This window comes from Macrobrachium rosenbergii, chromosome 16 (genome assembly GCF_040412425.1).
Source record: "Macrobrachium rosenbergii isolate ZJJX-2024 chromosome 16, ASM4041242v1, whole genome shotgun sequence".
Classification (NCBI taxonomy): domain Eukaryota; kingdom Metazoa; phylum Arthropoda; class Malacostraca; order Decapoda; family Palaemonidae; genus Macrobrachium; species Macrobrachium rosenbergii.
This window is the reverse complement of record NC_089756.1, coordinates 32,834,596-32,852,013: the sequence shown is the minus strand read 5'-3', so window position 1 is coordinate 32,852,013 and position 17,418 is coordinate 32,834,596. Positions and strand designations below refer to the sequence as shown.

The 17,418-nt window shown below is 34.4% G+C and overlaps 1 long non-coding RNA gene across 1 annotated transcript in view; it reads left to right on the top strand.

The window, feature by feature from the left end:
- Nucleotides 1-17,418, top strand: part of LOC136847282 (uncharacterized) — a 146,088-nt gene that overhangs the window by 80,476 nt on the left and 48,194 nt on the right. Inside the window, exon 2 of the long non-coding RNA XR_010855693.1 lies at nt 15,140-15,208. This is a non-coding gene — a long non-coding RNA (uncharacterized lncRNA). The remainder of the gene's footprint in view (nt 1-15,139; nt 15,209-17,418) is intronic.

Below are 17,418 nucleotides of genomic sequence, written 5' to 3'. Positions count from 1 at the left end.
ATCACGATTCATTTCTACGTTCTTTCTACGTTGACGTTTGACATTTTGGGGGCTTTATATTTTGACGCTTGCTAACTGCATTTTAATTTTCATTGGCGATTTCTGCAGAATCTTAACAAATAATGGTTATTCAGTATCACGTCGTATCTTCGTCTCTGTAATTTATCTGGTTCTATTTCACTTACGTATTATTCCAGACGTCAAGGCTTTATACTCAGTTACATTTTCCCGTTTTTACCTTAAACTGAACACTGCATCTGTCATCAGCAAAACAGACCAAACAATGAGAATAACTAAGAACCTGAATATAAATGTAATAAAAAAAATAATTAACTTGAAAGATAAATGGAATTCCCTCCAGGTAAAACATGAATTTCGAGTTTCTGGGAAGCTGATAAATTTAGATCTGGCTGACAGGCGCTCCGCTGTTCTGTGATAGGAGATTGAACATATAATAAAACTATTTCTGCACGTCTCTTTATATGATACCTGAGCTCTAAGAGAAGGTATCTCATTTCGGCAGTGCTCTATATACCTCTGGGCACTGTTCTTACATAAAAGGAAGCTATTTCAGTTTGGTGGCTCTTATAAAACTTGGGCTCCTTTTCTGCAGTTCTCAGTAACTGTGTACCCTTAGTTAACGAGCTGGAAAGGGTACAGGAGTTATGTCACTTTTCCAGGTCTCTCTAAACGCTGGAATTTCTGCTATGTCCCGCGACATGGCGCTGAAATTTGAAAGAAAAGTAATTTGATATCGTTCCTAAATACAACTCATGTCAGTGTAAGCATTACTTGAGGGACTTTGCAGCGTCCCTTCGGCACCTAGCTGCAACCCCTTTCGTTCCTTTTGACTGTACCTCCGTTCATATTCTCTTTCTTCCATCTTACTTTCCTCAACCCTCTCTTAACAATTGTTTCATAGCGCAACTGCTTTGAGGTTTTCCTTCCGTTACACCTTTCAAACCCTCTTACTCTGTCAGTTTCCATTTCAGAGCTGGATGACCTTGTAGGTCCCAGCGCTTAGCCTTTGGCCCAAATCCTATATTCTGTTCGATTGTATCACTGCAGTCTGGAGTTATAAAGGACACCAATTTCATTTCTATTTCATTTCTGAAATACTTGATATTTCTGGTCGCTGGTACCAAACAGGGATGAAATTGCCTTTCCTCAGGAGGTAGAAAGCTGGTGAATTGCATTTTTGAAGTCCTCTTGTGTAACACTCTAATATTAGCTGGTCCGCTGGTATAGTGGTTCTTGTCGTGGCATGCCACTCAGATGTCGCGGGTTCGCGTCTCCCCCAGGGCGATGAAAAATCACTGGCTCTGTATCATGATCAGTTACTGCTGCAGTGTGGGGTCTGTGGACGGAGGGTGAAACCAACATTCTTTGGAAGCTTGAATTTCAAGTCAGTGGCCCCTTTGGTGCGCTTGTTCCATGTGAATAGGTTTCACCCACTGAAATATTATTATTATTATTATTATTATTATTATTATTATTATTATTATTATTATTCATTAAGGATGGGCATCGCGTTCTCGCCGACCGCTGTAGAAGCCTCGTCACCGGAGCTGTACAGGAAATGGATTTCATTTCCGCAGTCTTATTGGTAAACCTTATCAGTAGAGTTATGAAAACACATCTCAGGAATTAATCAAGGATATGCATTGTATACCGCTATTCCCCTTTGTAACTACAGCCGGGAGATATAAAGGAAAGGTATTGAATTTCCCAAGTTCTGGTTTTGAACTTTTTATCAGTATTGTACAGTATAATATTTTCTCTCTCTCTCTCTCTCTCTCTCTCTCTCTCTCTCTCTCTCTCTCTCTCTCTCTCTGGCATCTCTCTTTGTTCCTGAACCTCGACTGAATTGTTTAAGTGGCAAATAGATGAAGGTCAACCACACTGCCTTTTAAACAACAATCGTCATTGCAATTTACAACAGCCCTTTAGGGTCGGATGCGAGCGGAATCACAGAGATAAAGGCTGTAGGACTAGCCAGCTTGCTTCTCTAGGTTTAGTCTTCTGTAAACGAAAACTATTGTGCCGGCTTTGTTTGTCCGTCCGCAAATTTTCTGTCCGCCCAGATCTTAAAAACCACTGAGGTTAGAGGGCTGCAAATTGGTATGTTGATCATCAACCCTCCAATCATCAAACATACCAAATTGCAGCCCTCTAGCCTCAGTAGTTTTTATTTAATGGTAAAGTTAGCCATAATCGTGCTTCTAGCAACGATATAGGACAGGCCGCCACCGAGCCGTGGTTAAAGGTTCATGGGCCGCGGCTCATACAGCATTATACCGAGACCACCGAAAGATAGATCTATTTTCGGTGGCTTTGATTATACACTGTGCAGGAAACTCGATTGCGCCGAAGAAAATTCGGCGCATTTTTTATTTGTTTTTAATCACAAGTCGTTTATTATTAAATTCTGATAACAAATGCTAATAACTTTAAATTATATCGGATAGGAATGTGTATGTACATGGCCGAAGAAAGAAAGAAAGAAAGAGAGAGAGAGAGAGAGAGAGAGAGAGAGAGAGAGAGAGAGAGAGAAAATCAAGATAACAGAGAGAGAGATCGAAAATAAACAAAATGTTTCTTTTTGTAATATATAAGATGACATGGCGTGTTATTGGTATATATATAAAATAAACACAAATATTTATTATTGTAGATATATGAATATTATATATATATATATATATATATATATATATATATATATATATATATATATATATATATATATATATATATATATATATATATATATATATATATATATATATATATATATATATATATATATATATATATATATATATATATATATATATATATATATATATATATATATATATATATATATATATATATATATATATATATATATATATATATATATATATCCTACAAGAGAGAGAGAGAGAAATAAATAAACAAGCTCGAGTCATATATATAACAATTAATAAAAGATTTATGGATTATGGTGGCTATAAACATTAACATGGACTTCTGAAGGTCGGAGAGAGAGAGAGAGAGAGAGAGAGAGAGAGAGAGAGAGAGAGAGAGAGAGATAAATTACGTGGGCGCGTTTAATGGTCTCGATTATCATAAAAGAATCCTATATCTTCCGGGCGTCTGGAGTATAATGTAGTATAATGTATGAATGTAATATGATACGCAATAAAGTCGAACATATAATGTATAATTTATGAACCTGCTCATTCGGCCAGGTGATGTTTTTTTTTATGATTCTTTTCTTGACATTTATTCTCCATTATATATATGTTCCTTAATTTATTAAGGGTGATTTGAGTCCCTTCTTTCGTTCGATGCGAAGAGAAATATCGGAAGGTGAATTAGACAAAGTTCACGGGACTTTTTTTTTATACGTCGTTCTTTTAATGTTAATTATTTTCTCTCGCGTTTGTGTCCGCTGTAATAGGCATAATTGTGATCAGTATATATATATGTAGATGTGTAAGGATGTACTATGTGGTTATATTGGAGTTTATACTTGGGATTCATTGGATATATATACATATACATACACACATATGTATATATATATATATATATGAATATATAATGTGTGTGTGTGTGTATGTGTACCAGCACTGAAAGAAAATCACTGTAGTAAACACGTATTCCCAATCATAACATTTTTCTTCATTCTGTAAAATTCTTACAGTCCCTCGATTTCGAGTCATCTCGGCTCAGTTTTTCCTTCCCCTCTTCTTCTTCTTCTTCTTCTTCTTCTTCTTCTTCTTCTTCTTCTTCTTCTTCTTCTTCTTCTTCTTCTTCTTCTTCTTCTTCTTCTTCTGCTGTACATTCCTCCCGAATGAACAGTCTCTCCAAGTTCCGTAGCCGTAGGAGCTCTCTTCCACTGTCACGCCCCGTAGGGTAGCAGTGCCACCAGTGCTCCTCACGTGGTGCACTGTAGGTATTTTACTTAAGAGTCTTTGCGGCGTCCCTTAGGCCCCTAGCTGCAACCCCTTTCATTCCTTTTACTGTACCTCCTTTCATATTCTCCTAACAATTGATTCATGGTGCAACTGCTTTGAGGTTTTCCTCCTGTTACACCTTTCAGACCTTTGTTCTTGTCAGTTTCCCTTTCAGCGCTGAATGACCTCATAGGTCCCAGCGCTTGGCGTTTTTTCTATACTGTGTTTTCTCTTCTGTCCTGTTAACAACTATTATTATTATTATTATTATTATTATTATTATTATTATTATTATTATTCAGTAGATGAAACCTCATATGGAACAAGCCCACCACAGGGCCATTGACTTGAAATTCAAGCTTCCAAAATTTATTATTATTATTATTATTATTATTATTATTATTATTATTATTATTATTATTATTATTATTATTATTATTATTATTCAGTAGATGAAACGTATTCATATGGAACAAGCCCACCAAAGGGGCCATTGACTTGAAATTTAAGCTTCCAAAGATTATTATTATTATTATTATTATTATTATTATTATTATTATTATTATTATTATTATTATTATTATTCAGTAGATGAAACCTATTCATATGGAACAAGCCCACCAAAGGGCCACTGACTTGAAATTCAAGCTTCCAAAAAATATTGAGGTGTTTATTAGGAAGAAGTAAGAGGAAGTAAAGGGAAATACAGAAAGAAGAGATCCCACTTATTAAAGAAAATTAATCAATAAATAAATAAACAGATAAAAATCTATCAAAAATGCAAGGAGAATACCATTAGGGTAGTAAAGCATTGCATCCTCGCTTGAACTTCTGAAGTTCCAATTGCACGACTTCCTCTGAGAGGCTGTTCTACAGTATAGGCACAAAAGTCCCGATTTTAAAGTGAGGACAAGAGTGGATGGTGTTGACGGGGTTCATATTGAGCTCGCTTTTTATTTATTTAATTTTTTGGAATTTCTCTGGAATTTCTCTTTTTCTGGAATTTCTCTTGTTTTGGAATTTCTCCTCTTTTGGAAGTTCTCTTGATTTGGAATTTCTGTCATTTTGGATTTTTTTTTTTTGGAATATCCCATTTTTGGGAATATCCCTTTTTTTGGAATATTCCATTTTTTTTGGAATTTCTCCTTTTATGGAATTTCTTTCTTTTTTGGAATTTCTCTTTTATTATTTATCTTTTAAGGAATTTCTCATTTTTGGGGAATTTCTCTTTTTTTTACTTGGAAGTATTGGTTGGAATTTGTTTTTGAGACCATGAATTTTTATTTTTGTTCAGCTTTTTGGGTTATTTATGTGTTTGTGTGTTTGTGTGAGAGAGAGAGAGAGAGAGAGAGAGAGAGAGAGAGAGAGAGAGAGAGAGAGAGAGAGAGAGAGAGTGAGTGTATGGTGTGCATTTTCGTTTTATCTGGATTTATGGATTGAGAATTCCTGAGACCTATTTAAGTTCTTCAATCTTTGAGACTTTAATTATTAGCATCTTTTATTTATCTTGGGACTTTGAAATTCTGTGAACTAAACCAAAAAAAATTCGCTTCGTTTGGTGAAATGAAAACTAGATTTAGTCGATTTTATTCCTAAAGTGTTGATTTTTCAAAAGATCTTTTCTCCACCTTTTGAACAATCTGGGTTGAAATTCTCCTCACTGGACCAGCTTGGAAACCGAATCCTTTGGTCAGCGGAAATAAAATTTCCATCTTTTTATTATCAAAAATAAAATTCCTAGATAAGACTCCTAACAAGCCTCCACATTTGTGGATAACTTTTGAAACGAAACAGGATTTTGTTGTGAACATTTATTTTGAAGTTTACGAAGAGAAAAATGACGCTACACTTCATCGGATTTTCCCAGGGAAATCATGATGTCACAGAGCAAGGGACCCCGTAGGGGAGACTAGTGCCGTCAGTGCACCTCATTCAGTGCACTGTAGGCATTACTTAAGGTTCTTTGCAGCGTCCCTTCGTCCCCTAGCTGCAACCCCTTACATTCCTTTTACTGTGCCTCCTTTCATATTCTCTTTCTCCCATCTTACTTTCCACTCTCTCCTAATATTTGATTCATGACGCAACTGCGAGATTTTCCTCCTGTTACACCTTTTAAACCTTTTTACTGTCAATTTCCGTTTCAGTGCTGAATGACCTTATAGGTCCCAGTGCTTGGCCTTAGGCCTAAATTCTAAATTCTCATCTGTTTAACAAATCAGGGGAATTCTTAAGTAAACATTTTTTTCTTTGTTGATTTAGTTAATAAATCTTTCTGGAATACAGAAATTACTGTCACGCTTCGCAGCAAATAACCTGTCTAATTTCTATAATTGCATTCGCATTGTTCGCTATAGCGGCGTGAGCTTATCAGGAAATCCATGGGAGAGCACGATTTGCTTGCTCGTGCGAGAAGCCTAGGGGGTTTGTAATCGTACAAGCACGGAAATATTCGCTTTTAATTCTCGAATTCAGTATTGGATGTGTGGTATAATGTTTAGCGTACTTCTCAGAAATGTGAGGTAAGTTCCATAATGAAATGCATGTTACGGAACATGGTTTATCAGAAATATATACAAAGCTTATATCTTTCATCCGGCTGCTGTGGAGTTGATCAAGTACACAGCAGTTGGATGAAAGGTACAAGCTTGGTACATAATATATTTTTTATACACTATTTTCTGTAACATGCATTTCATTGTGGATCTTACCTCACGTACTAAAAAATATTTGAAAAGAGTCGATTCCTTTTCAGTGTTTGGTTTGAAGATATGTGTGTGTGTGTGTGTGTGTGTATGTGTGTGTGTTTTGGATTTCGTGGTGGGCTAAATGTAGTGGGTCAGTATAAGTAACAATGAAATACTTTATAGCTCCAGAGAATTTCATTCTTATGTTTTTTAATATGTATGTACACACACACACACACACATATATATATATATATATATATATATATATATATATATATATATATATATATATATATATATATATATATATATATATATATATATATATATATATATATATATATATATATACATATACATATACATATATATATATATATATATATATATATATATATATATATATATATATATATATATATACGTGTGTGTGTATGTGTTATATATGTATGTGTGTGTAGGGGATCATTATATAATTATGCAACGAAATGCCAATGTCATTCCGCTTAAAAATGAAATAACACCAATCTCTCTTTACATTCACCTTAATACAGAACAAAGACTCAAATCCTCTTGTAGAAATGTCCACAGCCACAGCCGCTCCACGCACCTACACAGTTGGTTCATCAAATGCACGTCAGCACACGCCTGTGCAGTCGCTGGAGGATGCTGCGTACCATTAGAACCTCAAAAGTTCAAGAGAAGTTGCAATGCAATACTACCCTAAAAATAATCTTATTATTTATTTCTGTTTTTTCTGTATTTTCTATTTTCCTCTCTAATTTTTTCAAGTGACAAATTCTTTGGAAGCTTGTAAAGTCCTGAAAATGGCCCCATTTAGGCTTGTTCTATATGAATATGGTTTATCTTAATAATAATAATAATAATAATAATATAATAATAATAATAATAATAATAATAATAATAATAATAATAATAATAATAATAATTTCTTTCTGTTATTAACCTCTTGAGAACGATTTTCAAATCTCCTTTTAAAAAGTATATGTACATGTATTAAAGGTTTTGTCAATAATTAGATTTATATTGATTTATCTGTAAATATATTACATATTTTCAAGGTGATTACTGAGGTATTTGAAATCTAGCTCATAATTTCTTTAATTTCTAAGACTCGGTCACACTACAAGAACCTTACTAAATATTTTTGTAATAATAATAAAAATAATAATAATAATAATTCTAATAATAAAATAAAAAATAATAATAATAATGGTAAGGTTCATGATTCCAATGACAGGTTTTTTCTTCCTTCAGTCCGTCCGTAGTTTGCGTGACGAACCAGTTCGGAGTTTGTCTACGGTAATCTGCAGAAAAAGTGGTTGAAAGCTTTTTTTATTGTTTATCAATGCATTGATCTTGTAAAGGAGGCAATGCCCGTTGATGCACCAATTTCTTTCGATAATAATAATAATAATAATAATAATAATAATAATAATAATAATAATAATAATAATAATAATAATACTGTACCTCCTTGCAAATTTCTTTCTTCCATATTAAACCCTCTTGAGAATGATTTTCAAATTGCTTTTTTTCCTATTATTACTTTGCAACCTTTTTACTGTTTTTGTCCGTGTAATTATTATTAATATTTTTTCAATTCAATTCAATACTAATGATTTAAAATTTAACGTCTTTTTCAAGGTGATTATTCGGGATTTTACTTCATTAGAAATCTAATGTTCTTCCTAATTTCTTTAAATTCCTCTATTTTACTTCTGTTTAATCACTGGCGACAAGAACCTCACTAAATGCGTAAGACCTCGCGCCTGTAATACCAAGCTATAAAAAAAAAAAGCCTTGTAATTGTAATTCTCCGAACTGGTCTGCCTGCGTGGAGTTAATAACTCGAAATTACCTGGGCATACAAAAAACCGGGGCTGTCATTCACCTGTAATTAACGCTTGTGCCTCTCTTTGATTGCATTCTGGGGATTGAAGGTTTTTTTTTATTCCAATTACAGGTTTTTCATTCTTCAGTCCGTAGTTTGCGTGACGAACCAGTACGGTAATTTCCTTCCGCCTTTGTGAGGGTTACGGTAATCTGCAGAAAAAGTGGTGAAAGCTTTTTTTTATTGTTTATCAATGCGAATAATGATTCATAACGGAGGCATGTCCCGTTGGGGGGCGGATACAAAATGCACCTCATTTCGATGCACTATTAGGCATTATTATTATGGTTCTTTGCGGCGTGTATTCCTTATTATTATTATGCAACCCCTTTCGTTCCTTTTACTGGAACAAGCCTTTCAAATTCTTGGCTTTCTTCCATCAAGCTTTCCAAAGAATATCCATTCGGAAGAAGTAATTATTGATTCAAAGCGCAACTGCTTTGAGGTTTTCCTCCTGTTACACTGAAAGTGGAAACCTTTTTACTGTCAATTTTCGTTTGCTAAACTGAATGACCTCGTAGGTCCTGATGCTTTTCCTTTCACCTAAATTTTATTATTCTTCAGTGTCTTCATATGCTGTTCGTTGCATGCATGCATTATTCTTTCATCTGTCTATATGCTATTCTGTGCACAGATGTGTTATTTTTCAGTCTCCATCTTGTATTCTTGGAACAGGGCCTCAGAATCGTGGTGACAGTAGTCAGTGACTTTTATCCTCGACTATAAACAGAGAGGTGTAAGCGAAATTCTAACACCTAAGTGGTTTTAATTTTGATTTCCTCCATTATTTTTGCGGTAAACCTCTCCCCCCCTTCCCCGCCCCCAACAAGCAGCACGTCTAACCATATCAGTAAATATAAAACCACTGGGACTAGGTAGCACCAGGTCTAACCACGTCAGCAAATACAAAACCACTGGGACTAGCAATTCTAGCACCCCAGTTGCGCAGTGCACCCGTCACTTGGTTTCAGTGGTGCGTGACGTCACGTGCCCATAACCTTTTATTAATTAGACCTACTTTACCTAAAGGTTGAAGGGAGTCTTCGCAAAGACCTCTCGTGAAAGGAGCCTGGCCTCAACGTCAGTTAAATTTAGTGACAATAAGACCTTCATTTCCAAAGCTTAGTGTGATTTCACGGTGCTTGCTTCTTCTTGTGCTTTCATCCCTCTGTATAAAGCGCTATGTGTAAACATTCAGTTTTCCTATGCGTTGATAGGCCTATGTTAGGAGATTATTTTATAGCTTTGACTGAATAAAGTGAGAAAAGCCGGCTATAGCATTACAGAAAACGCATGCTACCTCTCTATGCTGTTAGGCCTATATGCAAGCTTTCTTTTTCCGAAGCCTGGTGTCATTAGAGAATTTATACATTTGAGTGCAAGCGCCTCGTCTTCAAATAATGCAGATGCATTTTGAGCTTTCCAAAAATAAAAGGCGTAGGCCTAACTTTTCTGGAAGAGTGATTATCGTCTGAATTATAAAAATTCTATGAGAATTAAGTTTGTTTATTATTGATCTTTAGCTACGTTAAGTGAAATCTTTCACTATTAACAAAATTCTCCTTTGCACTGCGTAATTTAATATTCAGTAAACGCTGCATTGAAGCCTCGCTTCATAACCAATCAAATTGAAACCGTTAAAAAACATGACTAGCTTCAAGAATTGACGTTAATATTCATGTATTATATTGTAAAATATAAAGTATTTTTATTTTGGGGGGTGGGCAACAAAATTGAATGTTATTCAATATATCGGCAAACTTTTCCGATGACCGTAATTATTTCAATTGACAGTTCATAGTACCCAGCCAATCGTCAGTATTGGGGAATTTCATCACTGGCATATTGGTGTTTATCGGATTCAAATATATCTTATTATAGGATTTTTTTTTTTTTTAGCGACTACTGTTTTTTAATTGTGTTAGGACACGAGGAGGTGACAGTGTTGCCAATTCAGAAAGGAGACTTGATTAGTATGTAAATCGGCTTGTTTATATATACAGTATATGTATATATGTATATATATATATTATTTATATAATCTATCTATGTATCCGTCTATCTATATATATATATATATATATACACATACACATCTATCACACATCTATCATATATATATATATATATATATATATATATATATATATATATATATATATATATATATATATAGAGAGAGAGAGAGAGAGAGAGAGAGAGAGAGAGAGAGAGAGAGAGAGAGAGAGAATGGAATGGATATATAGGGCCAAAGGCCAAGCACTACCTATTGTAATGGTGTCTTGTTGGAGAGGTTAAAACTCAAGTGTAAAGAACCTTGTTTTAAATTGGTTTGATACCTTAAAGTGTATTGTTTTAAATTGGTTTGATCATTAGTAGATAAACCCCAATCAGAGCATTTCCATAACATTAACCACTGTTGACACCTACACACGAGGCTCATCAGTAGAACGCCGAACCTTCTTACAAACTCAAACTGCTCAGTTCACCTCTTATCTTACACGTACACACTTTTGCTTCCTGAATACCGAGGCTCTTCCCTTTTAATACGCCATCTGTGGAGCCCATTTTACATTTACCAAACTACCTTAAAATAGATTCGGCCACCCTTCTCCTCTGGTAAAGTCGTGCAGTTGGAAATTTAAAAGCTCAATCGAAGATTCAGTGCATTATTAGTCTGATACTATTCTTTGTGCATTTTAATACATTTTTATCTATTTATTAATTTGCTAATTTACTTTTCTATTTTGATAAGTGAGATTTTTTTCTTTCTGTATTCCTCTTTACCTCCTCTTACTTCTGCCTAATGAACACCGTATTCTTTGGAAGTCAGTGGCCCCTGTTGGCTTGTTCGACTTGAATGGGGTTCATCATCTAATAATAATAATAATAATAATAATAATAATAATAATAATAATAATAATAATAATAATAATAATAATAATACCATGGGACGCCAGAGTTGATGAGAAAGAAGAGAAAAAATCATAATTATCAAGACCTGAAAATAGAAATAAGAAGGATATGGCATATGCCAGTGGAAATTGTACCCACAATCATAGGAACACTAGGCACGATCCCAAGATCCCTGACAAGGAATCTGGAAAAACTAGATGCCGAAGTAGCTCCAGGACTCATGTAGAATAGTGTAGTGTACTACTAGAAACAGTGTACATAGTGAGAAAAGTGACGGACTCCTAAGGAGGCAGGATGCAACCCGGAACCCCACACTATAAAAACCACCCAGTCGAATAGGATGACTGTGATAGACCCATAAAAGAAAAATAATAATAATAATAATAATAATAATAATAATAATAATAATGAGATTATTTTCAAGAAAATTCTATGGTTAGTTTTTAAGATATGGCGTCCCGCTTTTTTCGGGGAAAGGTCTCGGTACTCGGTTACGTCTCGGGAGAATGCGAGAGGACGGGGGATCGACTCGGAGAGAATCCGATTCAAATAATCTCGTTTCGAATTCGCTGATCGTGTTCGCTTAACTTCGACCCTGACTTCAACTTAATGTAAGTAGTTATCACGGCAGTGAAGTGAGTCTATATATCCTTGATATGTAGAGCTTAATTGTATATATCCTTTATATGTAAAGCGTATTTCCGTCTTGTTTTGCTGATGATAGATGCGATGTTCAGTTTAAGATAACAACAAGAAAAATGCAACAGAGTATAAAGTCATGACGTCCAGAATAATACGTAAGTAAAATAGAACTAGATAAATTACGGAGACAAACATACGACGTGATGCTGAACAACAATTATTTGTTAAGATTCTGCAGAAATCGCCAATGAAAATTAAAATAAAGTGTAGCAAGTATCAAAATATGAAGCCCCCAAAACGTCAAGTGTCAGCGCGAAAGAAAGTAGAAATGAATCGTGATTAAAACTGACTTCGGTTAAAATGACAAATATCCCCCTTAGATAACCTCTTTGACTCAACAATTGTTTGTTAAGATTCTGCGGAAATCCCCAATGAAAATTAAAATAAAGTGTAGCAAGTATCAAAATATCAAGCCCCCAAAATGTCAAGTGTCAGCGCTGATAGAACGTAGAAATGAATCGTGATTAAAATGACAAATATGCCCCTTAGATAACCTCTTTGACGCTTTCTTTGCAAAGGGAAAGGGACATTTCTCTCTCCTCTGCTTTCCCCAGAACTGTCGTCCTTTATGAAGAAGGAGAAAGCCCACTGGCGAAAGGAAAATAAGACAGAACTTGAACGCAACACGAAACGAACGAGAGCAAGAGATTATTACGACCGTATTTTAAAATACCGTTTCCTGCCAGCGTCCCTTTACGGAGGAAAAGAAAGGACGTGAGGGGGAAATGAACGATCAAGGGAAATGATGGAACTAAGACGAGAGAGAGAGAGAGAGAGAGAGAGAGAGAGAGAGAGAATCCGTCATGAGAGAGAACTGCAATTGTTGGAGAAAGCGCGTGATTGAGAATGGATGGAAAGAGTTTTGTTTTTAGACAGTTTTTTATGAGATGAAAAAATAACTCGATAAAACCAAGGGAAAGAATTTTTTTTATAGTTTGTATTTCGGAGAGATGAAATAAAGAAAAATAATTACCAGAAGAAAGAATGAAAATATTATTTTCTTATAGCTGAAATTTTTACCCATCTTTATATTATTTTTCTGAAGAGATAATAGAATAATGAAAGAGAATTAGAGGAATGAAAGTTTTTATGGGCAAATGAAAGTCTTTCCTGTTTTTATAGAAGTCATAATGAGAGAGAATCAAAAGAACAAAGCTTTTATCGTCTGTAGGTAGTTTGTAACAGTTAAAAAGAATAATGAGGGGGAACCGACGGAAAGTTTTATTTTTTTTAATACAGTCTTTTTCCATTTTGTTTTCGGAAGAGATAAAAGCGTAATTGCTGTTGGAAGTTGAAGAAGGGTAATTGCGCGAAAAGATTATGATTAAAAGAGAGAGAGAGAGAGAGAGAGAGAGAGAGAGAGAGAGAGAGAGAGAGAGAGAGAGAGAGAGATTTTAATTAGCAGAGCACGTAATGAGACACAGTTCAAGAAAAGGAGACCACGAAGTTACGACAGCAGAAAATTCCTATCAATTAAGCCTCGAGAGGTTACAGAGGTCACTGACCTCTTCTGCTTTGCATCAAAAGAATATAAAGCAGTGGTTCTTAAACTTTTTTTTTTTGCCCTGCGCCCCACTACCCCTGAAATTTCTGCCCACTACAACCTATAAACAGTATTGTTGAATTTTTGGCATGTTTTCAGATAATAATTAGAAAACATATGGAAGCAGTGATAATGTTTCTGGCAACTTTGCAATTGATATCACAAATTAAAAAAAATAATAGGCACCATCTGGCAACCCTGCTTGACGCCCCCTTTGAAGCTTTTGGCATGTTTTCAGATAATAATTAGAAAACATGTGGAAGCAGCACCCCAGATTAAGAATCACTGATATAAAGTACTCTCTCTCTCTCTCTCTCTCTCTCTCTCTCTCTCTGTCTCACTTCTCTGCCTGAGTAGACATCCTTTACAAAATAATGTTGAATGAAAGTCTCTCTCTCTCTCTCTCTCTCTCTCTCTCTCTCTCTCTCTCTCTCTATCCTGTAATAAAACTGGCTACTGTTGAAATGAAATCTCTCTCTCTCTCTCTCTCTCTCTCTCTCTCTCTCTCTCTCTTTGAAAAGACGACTTTCAGAAAATACTGTTGGAATAAAATTCTCTCTCTCTCTCTCTCTCTCTCTCTCTCTCTCTCTCTCTCTCTCTCTCTCTTGTAGATATCCTGTAATAAAACTGGCTACTGTTGAAATCTCTCTGAAAATCTTTCAGAAAATACTCTCTCTCTCTCTCTCTCTCTCTCTCTCTCTCCGAGCGCGTTTCAAAGGAGGACGAAGTATCTGTGCCTGCGTTCATTGCTTTCGAGGCAAAGGAAGACGATATCGATTTGTTTGATCCAATTCCGAGAAGCAGCTTTGAAATGCAACCTGTTTTGCCAACTCCTTTACTCTCTTTACCTGGGCAAGGCTTTACACTTTTTTTTTTGTTTTCAATTGCGTTCTGATGGGAGAATTTAAGTTTTTTCATTTTTATTATATACATTTTAACCGAAGGTACGTATTACGGATATAACTAATTCTCTCTCTCTCTCTCTCTCTCTTCTATGTATATATATATATATATATATATATATATATATATATATATATATATATATATATATATATATATATATACATACATACATATATATACATAAAGATATCATACATACATACAAACCATACATACATACATATAATGTCAAAATTCTAAAATATCACTTAAAATATCGAATTTTAAAACCAATTAGGATACTTTGTGACATCTTCCTTGCCAACAACATTATAAAGCAAAATTTAGTGAAATTTTATAAAATCATTGATTTAATATTTTATTTTAAAGATCAAAATATGTTATTTAATTTGTGTTTTAGATGATCATATGATTGTGATTATTTTATCATTATATTTACTGGTGACGCTGATGTGTGTGCGTGTGTATGTGCGTATGTATGTGTTTTAAATGCCATTAAATAACAACTTTTTTTTCTCAGCAGAATTACATCACTTAGATGAAATCTGAAGTTGAACGGAGCTACCTGACGAAGACCACCTGGTATTATAAGGTACGTTTGCTTTGTACACAAAATTATCATATGTTTCCCTAGGTTGTCCCGCCATTGATAACCACGTTGTTGGATCCCAGTCTACATAAATTGATCAATCAATCAATCAATTAATAATTCTAAAATTGATGCGGAGCAGCGTCACGTCACGTCAAAATATTCTTTCCAAGAAAACGCGTCGTGATGTGACGGTGGATGCCGTGTGCTTGATGGTGACGTGACGTGACGTGATGGTGTGAACAAGTCCATTTGAATATATGTATTTTGACGTGACGTGATGTGTCGGTGACGTGATGTTATAATGTGAATCAGCCTCTATACAATCCGTCTTTTTATGGCCTTAATTCTGGTTACTCATTTTCTTATATTTCATATTCTTTTTATGCGGTTTTATTTTGACATAAAATTGAAAGTCCATTTGTGCAGTAATAATGTATCGTTATGCTAATTTTTTAACCTTTCGTTTTTTGTTTTCATTTCGATATTTTTCTCTGCCCGTTCAGACAACAAAGTTCACAAGAACAAAGAAATAGAGCATAAACAAATAACACATTTTTTTTTTACTTTTATATTTATCTTTACATATTTTTATTTATTTCATATTTATTCATTTTATAAACTGTTTTAATTCAGATCTTTTCCTTTATATTAATTTTTCTCCTATTTTATAAAATATACAAACAAATGACAACACAGTTGTATTTTTTTTAAGTATTTTATTTCACTGATATAATATCTTCTCAGTACAACGGAATATCTCATACATAAAGCAGTCGTACATGTAATACTTATGTTAACAAGTTTTTTTTTAACTATGGGGGGGAATGTTTTCACCGTGATGAGTGAGTGTTAACACCTTTTAGTGTAAAAAAAAAAAAATTAACAGAAATCTTCAACAAATCATCGAGGGCAACATTGGTTGCGATTCGTGAACTCATCATCATCATCATTAATAATAATAATAATAATAATAATAATAATAATAATAATAATAATAATAATAATAATAATAATAATAATGATAATAATAAAACAGTTTAACCAGGCCACTGAGCTGACTGTCAGCTCTCGTAGGGCTGGGCTCTTGAACTCATCAGCGAACGGAAATAAAGCAAATCGTGTGATGAGGGAATTGGAAAACTCAATGATTTGTTCTTTAGTGACGTAGGGGTTGTGACAGTGTGGGGCTGTTTGTTCAGATAGAGAAAAGGACAGGAGGGGAAAGAATCGTCTGTAGGAGGGAGAAAGGACAGGAAGGGAAAGAATTGTCTGTGGGAGGAGAAAGGACAGGAAATAAAAGAATTGTTTTTGGGTAGGAGAAAGGAAAGAGAAAATTGAGAGAAAGGAGAGGGAGGGAAAGAATTGTCTTTGGGTAGGAGAAAGGAAAGAGAAAATTGAGAGAAAGGAGAGGGAGGGAAAGAATTGTCTTTGGGTAGGAGAAAGGAAAGAGAACATTGAGAGAAAGGATAGGAAGTAAAAGAATTGTTTTTGGGTAGGAGAAAGGAAAGAGAAAATTGAGAGAAAGGAGAGGGAGGGAAAGAATTGTCTTTGGGTAGGAGAAAGGAAAGAGAAAATTGAGAGCTAGGACAAGGAGGAATGGGTAGGAGAAAGGAAATAGAAAATTGAGAGAAAGGACAGGATTGGAAAAAAAATTGTCTTTGGGAAGGGGGGAGGAGAAAGGACAGGAAGGAAAAGAATTGTCTGTGGGAAGGAGAAAGGACGGAGAAAATAGAGAGAAAGGACAGGAAGGGAAGCAATTGTCTTCGGGAAGGAGAAAGGAGAGAGAGAGAGAGAGAGAGAGAGAGAGAGAGAGAGAGAGAGAGAGAGAGAGAGAGAGAGAGAGAGAGAGAGAGAGAAACGGAGAAGAAAATTGCCAGATATGACAAAGGTGTTTGGAATGATTCAGATAACAGCAACTTTGCCACTCAATAATGATGCTACAACTTTAATAATGAATTGTTTTTAAACACTTGTTTATATATTTCTCGTGTTTTCAGATTCCAAATGTGGTAATAATAATAATAATAATAATAATAATAATAATAATAATAATAATAATAATAATAATAATAATAATAATAATAATAATAATACTTTATATTCGCCTCGTGTTTTCAGATTCCAGATGTAATAATAATAATAATAATAATAATAATAATAATAATAATAATAATAATAATAATAATAATAATAATAGTTGGGGGTTTCCC